General features: G+C 33.9%; 2 non-coding genes across 2 annotated transcripts; both read left to right on the plus strand.

Moving 5' to 3' along the window:
• Nucleotides 1-291: 291 nt before the first annotated feature.
• LOC121210491 (small nucleolar RNA R71) lies at nucleotides 292-398 on the plus strand. Its single transcript, XR_005905609.1, has one exon. It is a non-coding gene; the product is annotated as a small nucleolar RNA R71 (small nucleolar RNA).
• Nucleotides 399-2,505: 2,107 nt separating this feature from the next.
• LOC121210220 (small nucleolar RNA R71) lies at nucleotides 2,506-2,612 on the plus strand. The gene has a single exon (XR_005905343.1). It is a non-coding gene; the product is annotated as a small nucleolar RNA R71 (small nucleolar RNA).
• Nucleotides 2,613-7,555: the final 4,943 nt, after the last annotated feature.

The following is a 7,555-nucleotide window of genomic DNA, read 5'->3' on the forward strand; positions in this document are numbered from 1 at the left end:
ATCACTGGATGTACCTGAGTAGAACCATATAAACCGTCAATCTTTTTATTTAAAAGTTCTACCTGATTAGATAGCATAGTAACCGTGTCGAGGTTGAAAACACCGGCTGCTTTTGTTGGCTTTGTTCTCATGACTTGCTACTGATAGTTATTCAGTGACATCTCTTCAATAAATTTATAAGCCTCTTCAGGTGTTGTGTTGTTTAAAGTTCCACCGGTGGCTGCGTCGATAAGTTGTCTTGTTGAGGGGTTCACACCGTTGTAAAAAGTCTAAACCTGTAACCATAAAGGTAACCCATGGTAAGGGTACCTTCTCAATAGATCCTTGTATCTCTCCCATGCATCATAGAGTGTTTCTAGATCCATCTACAAAAAAGAAGAGATATCATTCCTCAACTTAGCCATTTTAACCGGCGGAAAATATTTAAGTAAGAATTTTTCAGTCATTTGTTCCCAAGTAGTGATTGACCCTCGTGGTAAAGAGTTCAACCACTGTTTAGCTTTGTTTCTGAATTTTTCGAAGGAGAATGGCATCGTTAGAAATGCCATTGATCTTAAAAGTGTCACAAAACACCAGAAAACTCACCAAATGAGTGTTTGGATCCTTATCCTGCAAACCATCAAACTGAACAAACTGTTGTATCATTTGAATTGTGTTAGGTTTCAGTTTAAAATTATTTGCAGCAATAGCAGGTCTAGCTATACTCGATTTGGCTCCTGTTAAAGTAGGTTTAGCATAATCATACATAGTACGAGAAGCAGGATTCTAATTTATTGGATTTGCAGCAACTACAGGAGGAAGCTGATTATTCTGATATTCAGCCATCTCCTCGGTTGTGTTATGGATTTCTTCCTCTTGTCCTTCCTCTATGTTTCTTAGGTTTCGCTTTACTTCTCTTCAGTTTCTGCGAGCTGTGCTTTCAATCTCACTGTCAAAAAGTAATGGTCCTGACGGGTTTCTTCTAGTCACAAACTATAAAAACCTGTTAGAAGAAAACAAAAGAAAATTCAGTAAAATTAACAAAACTAAAATAAAATTTAAATTGCAATAAAATAAATGGCTAAAGTAATAAAAATTAAGCGTTCCTAATATTTTAGTTCCCCGGCAACGGCACCAAAAACTTGATGTAATTTCTTGTGATAAGTTTTATATTTATGATTGATCGTACTTGAAAACTAACTATTATCACGATGAAGGCAAGCGCACCTATCTAACAGTAGTATAGTTTATAGCAAGATCGGAATGTCGAACCCACATGAACTAAAAGTACTAGTATTAAATTTCTTTTTATTATCTAGCCTAAAAATAAGGGAATTTGTTTTATCTAAACTAATTAACTAAACTAAGACTGCACAGAATGTAAATTGGGGAAATACTTTTGGGAAAACTGATTGATTTAGACAATACCCAAGGGAAAAATCTACCTAGACTTCACTTGTTATTTGACTCTGAATTAGACGATTTATTCATTTGACTTGATTCTTAGAAATCCCTAATTTATATTATTATCTCTCTCGAGACTAACAACGTCTAACCCTAGGTTGATTAATTGAAATCTCTTTCTAATTAAAACCCCTAGTGTTGTATTAATTATATCTATGGATTCCCTTATTAGGTTTGACCCTAATCTGGCAGATTTATGTCGCCCTATGTCTAGGGTTGCAATCAACTCCGCTTAATTATGCTAGATCTACTATTAGACAGGGACTTTTGCTTCTCTGAATAAGCACATCAATACTTGAATCAATATCCTGGACTATTAAAGCAAGAATTAAGAACACATAATTAAGATCAAATCAAATATTTATCATATAATTCAGAAAATAATAGCAATATTCATCTTATGCTTAATTCCTCTTAGGTATTTAGGGGATTTAGTTCATATTTGTTAAAGAAAACATCTTAGAAGAATAATGATAACAAAACATAAAGAAACCCAAAAATCCCGCAGGAAATTGAAGGGAGATCTTCAGTCTTGAAGGAGATTCCGGCTTCTGAGATGGATCAATCAGCTTTCTTCGAGTAATTCCCTACCTCCTACTCCATGTGTCTTCTCTAGATACCTCCTGGGGTGTTTATATAAGCTTTAGAATGCTTCAAAACCCTAAAGAGTGGCCTTTTCCAAATAGGACTAGACTTGGGCTCGACAGGGACACGCCCGTGTGAGGTGGCTTAGGTCGTGTTCCAATCTGTTAAATAGGCACAGGCGTGTGAACTACCCGTGTAAGGAAGTCCAGTCCGTGTTGATTTCCCATGTTGACCCATTTTCTCCATTTTTGGCCCGTTTCTCGCTCTTTTTACTCTTTTATGCTCACTTAAGTATAAATATGATGATAATTCATCCAAAAATATGCTAATAAAAATATGTATAAATTATGACTTATCAAGTTTTAAGCTACCTCAAGTGTTTTGTTATTCAATATTTCGTCAGCTGCTGCATCAATCATCTATCTAGTCAAGGGGTTCAAACCATTGAAAAAAGTTTGAATTTGGAGCCACAAAGGTAGTTCATAGTGAGGAAACCTTTTCAACAAATCCTTAAACCTTTCACGTGTATCATAAAGTGTTCAAATATGCAACTGAACAAAAGAAGACATGTCATTCCTCAATTTTGCTATTTAGCCTGTGGAATATGAATTCAACTATATTTTGCCTTACTTCTCAAAGAGAATGGGAACAACTGTAAGCGTATGGCATCATCAGTAGCACCATTGATCTTAAATGTGTCGCAAATCTCTAGAAAGTTAGCCAAATGAGTATTGGGATCTTCATCTTACAAACCATCAAACTGAACATACTGTTGTACCATCTAAATTGTGTCTGACATCAGCTCAAAATTATTTTCCCAGTAGTTGGTCTCACAATACTTGATTCAGCCCCAATCAGAGTGGGCTTAACATAATCATACATAGTACGAGGAGTAGGAGCTACCAGAAGCTGCTGATTATTTTGATTATCACTTATCTCTATAGTAATATCTTTTTCCTCTTGATCATCTACTATATTCTATTGATTTTGCCTTTCTTCTCTAACCTCCCTACGATTTCTGCAAGCAGTCTTTTCAATCTCACTGTCAAAACTAATGGACTCTACGGGTTTCCTCTAGTTATAAACAAAAAGAACCTGCCAAAAGCAAACAAATGAAAAAAATTAGAATGTAAAAATTAAATTAAAAACAAAAAAAATATTAAAGTAAAAATTAAAAAATGGCTAAATCAATAAAAATAAAGTTTCCCAAATATTTTAGTCTGTGGAAATGGCGCCAAAAACTTGATGCAGTTGTAAACCAACTATAAATCTGACTCAGGCAACTACACCTATCAATTAATAGTATAGCTATGGTGAGCAAAGATATCGTTCCCACGAGGACAAAAAGTATTAGTAATTACCATCTTTCCATTCTTTAACCGACAAATTGGAGTGATTGATTAAAACTAAAATTAACTAAATTAATTAACTAAAGAACACGAAAAAGAACAAATCAGGAAAATAAATTATTAACAACCAAGAAGTGAGCCAATGCCCAGGAAAGAATCCACCTAGACTTCATTTGTCATTATCAATCTAAATTACACAATTTCTTCACTTAGTAACTTGATCCATAGAAATTCCAAAATTATGCTAATATCTCTCTTCAAGACTAAGAGCAACTGACTTTAGGTTGATTAATTGAAATTTCTTTTTAATTTAAACCTCTATTATCGTATTAAATCGATCTATGGATTCCTTTATTAGACTTGACACTAATCCGTAGATTTGTGTTGTTCTATTTCTAGGACTGCATGCAAATCCACTTAATTATGCGAGATCTACTCTTAAACAGGGTCTATTCCTCCTTTGATTAAAGCACATCAGACATGGATTAATAGCCTAGAAATATTAAACCAAGAATTAAGCACACATAATTGAGAACAAGATCTAACTATTTATTGTGTAAAAATAGAAATCAAATAATAGAATCCATCTTAAGGTTCATCTCCCTAGGTATTTGGAAAATTAGTTCATGCTTGCAAATAAAAACATCTAAAACATATTATAACCACAAGAAATAAAGAAACTCATAATAAAATCTAAAGAAATCAAAAGGAGATCTTCAATATTGATGGAAATCTGCTTCAGGTTCAACTTCAATGGTGTTTTTTGAGTTGTTTTCTTGAGTATTCTATGACTGCTTACTCCCATCTTCTTATTTTTGTCATATATAGGTCTTAAAATGCCTTAAAACCCCTAAAAATCATGTTTCACAATGTTTGGAGTGTAATTTGCAATTTCCACATGATATAGCACATGGTTGTATGGCAGCCCATGTAGAATGGCCCAACTCGTGTGGCTCTTGAAACTTGCTCTAAGTTTCTAACTTTCACTCGTTTTTCACTCCTTTTGCTCTCAAATGCTCTCCAAAGTATAGAAACAAGAATATAAAGAATTAGGAGCATAAAGTTTGCCATTTTAAATCGAATAATCATAAAAAATACATTAAGAATAAGGCCAAAACATGTTACTTTTGGCATGTATCACACATACTAGGGTTTCAATGAACGTTTCACTAACACTTAACCAAAAAATCAATACCTCATTTTTTCCCTAAAAACACACAGATAATCTCAACAATTAGGGCATGACTACACTCTCTCTGTTCACAAATGTAACGCCCCGTACCCGAGACCGTTGCCGGAGTCGAACACGAGGTGTTAACAGACTTAATTCATTTATTTACACAGTTCATTTTAAAATTTCCAGACAAGCTGGCTAACTGCGTCACAGTTACCTCAAAAATCATATCTCGAGTTCCAAAACTTGAAAACTGATTCTGTAAATTTTTCCTGAAACTAGATTCATATATCCATCTACAAATTTTTTTCTAGAATTTTTGGTCATGCCAATTAGTACAGTTTATTAGTTAAAGTATCCCTTGTTTCAGGGTTCGACTACTCTGACCTTCATGCATTACGACTTAGATATCTCCCTGTACAGGGCTTCAATACATATGCCGTTTGTTTCTAATGAAACTAGACTCAAAAAGGAATCTGTAAATATAAAGCATGACTTCTAATTATTTCTGGTTAATTTATGGTAAATTTCCAAAATCAGAACAGGGTATCCAGTAACCGTTCTGGCCCTGTTTCACGAAAACTTAAATATCTCATAAAATACGGCTCATATGGTCATTTCGCTTCTTCCATATGAAAATAGACTCATCAAGGTTCGATTAAATAATTTATTCATTATTTAATTACATTTCTACTATTTTTAGTGAATTTTCAAACTCACATCACTGCTGCTGTCAGCATCTATTTTAAGGTAAATTTCACCTATTTCATAGTTTCCATGATTCAACTAGCCATTTGACATACATAGCACCAAATATGATCGTGATTAACCATTCCAATGGCTAATCATTGCCAAGCATTTCCACACCTCTCAATAACCATATATATACAAAATGATTTTAATACTATGATCAAAATATTTAAGCCATTTTCGCATGGCTATCCGAATATATACACATTACCAAAGGTACTTGATTAACAACAAAGTTTAGTCCTATACATGCCATTATCAACGTTTAACTAAAAGAGTACCAAAAGGGCTTAGATAGTGTGGACTACTTCGACTTCGACAATCCCGAGTCCGATAGCTGACGAACAAAAATCTATAAAACAGAGAATTAAAGAAACGGAATAAGCATTTAATGCTTAGTAAGTTTTGAGTAACGAAATTATTTACGACTAAAGTATAGCGTTCATATGACTAAATGAATAATTTCATATATGCACATTCTCAAAATCATAATTTCTTCACGCTTCAACCAATATATTCATACACAGGGTATCAAACCTAACTAGAGGCCGGAAGCTCGTTAATCAATTGAGCGAGTACTATTTGAAAGGAATCAACCTTTCCGATGCATATACGAAACATACCTTATCGTTTGTATTTTATGAGCGTATTAATTGAAATTATTACAGCAAGATCGCTCGCTTCCAAACCCAAGTATCTTCGAGATTTAGTCGGATATAGCAACTCGCACAAATGCCTTTGGGTCTTAGCCCGGATATAGTCACTAGCATGAATGCCTTCGGGACTTAGCCCGGATATAGTCACTAGCACAAATGCCTTCGGGACTTAGCCCGGATATAGTAACTTGCACAAATGCCTTCGGGACTTAGCCCAGATATCATCCGAATAATCAAGCACATATACCAATAAATCATGACACATCCATATTTCATTATCATAACTAGAATTCAAACACAAGACGCTTATCAACCATTACCATTTTCGGCTCAATAGCCACATACAAAGAGCATGATTTTGATTTGCTTTATATCATGATCTCTATACACATTTGGCTACCCGTCATAGGTATAAACTAATCACCTCAATATACAATTCAAGTAGAATCATTATATCATCGTTTATTTGTTATGCTTATATGTCATGACTTAATCAAATCATAAACTAAGTTTCATTACTCGAAAACTTACCTCGGATGTTGTCGAACGATTTCAACGGCTATTCGACCACTTTTTCCTTTCCCTTATCCAACTTTGATCCTCTAAGCTCTTGAGCTAAATCAAACAATTTACTTCCCAATCAAACACAATCATACGACATCCATATACATTTTAGAACCATTCTTAACATACTTACTACTCATTTACAAAACAAAATACTCATATCACATTTATAGAGCTACAAGCCGAATATACCTATACTTACCTTACTTAAACATCAACCCTCAATTTCTTTGACATAGCACATTCCCGAAAATGATAAGGCAATATAACAGCCTTTAATCCAACTTATAATTCATACATATCACATTCCAAGCATTCGCTCTATTCTATCACTTAACATACAAACATTACTCAATAACTTTCTAGTTCAAATTCGGCAATTACACCAATTCACAAGATGATTTATTATTGTTATTGTTCATTTATTCAAACTACTTACAAATACCTTAAACTATCTCAATTAACAACCATTTTCTACCCGTCACGTTTACGCTACTTGAACCGAATGCACATAAAGTCCTTGGCCGAAACTCACTAAACACAAATCAGCCATAATCTTGTATTTAACTTGAGCATAACCTTATTTGCCTTCCAAAAATCATAAAAATATCAAACTCTTAATATTTATGTGCAAAGCCGAATCTTAATATGATCCAACCTCCAACTCATTCATTTCAATCACTCACACGGCATTTGTTCAATTCATTAGACAAATTTATGTTTGGCCATTGTACTCATGAACATTAGAATTTATCATTTGACTAACTAAAACCCTTCTCTTCAACAATTCTCCATAAAACATAAAAACCATAACCCAATCTCATCCTTTAATAACTAAAACCGAATACTCAAACCATCACCAAGATTTTCATAATTTTGACATGGGTTATGTAAGAAACTAGCTAATTAACTAGAAACAAGCTTAAAGTTTAAAGAAAATCTAACACAAATGACTAACCTCCCTTAAGCTCCAAGTGACCGAACCTTCTCTTCTTTCTTCCTTCAATTCACGGCAATGGAGGAGCATGGATGAA

Source organism: Gossypium hirsutum, chromosome A11, assembly GCF_007990345.1.
Source record: "Gossypium hirsutum isolate 1008001.06 chromosome A11, Gossypium_hirsutum_v2.1, whole genome shotgun sequence".
In the NCBI taxonomy this organism is placed as follows: Eukaryota; Viridiplantae; Streptophyta; class Magnoliopsida; order Malvales; family Malvaceae; genus Gossypium; species Gossypium hirsutum.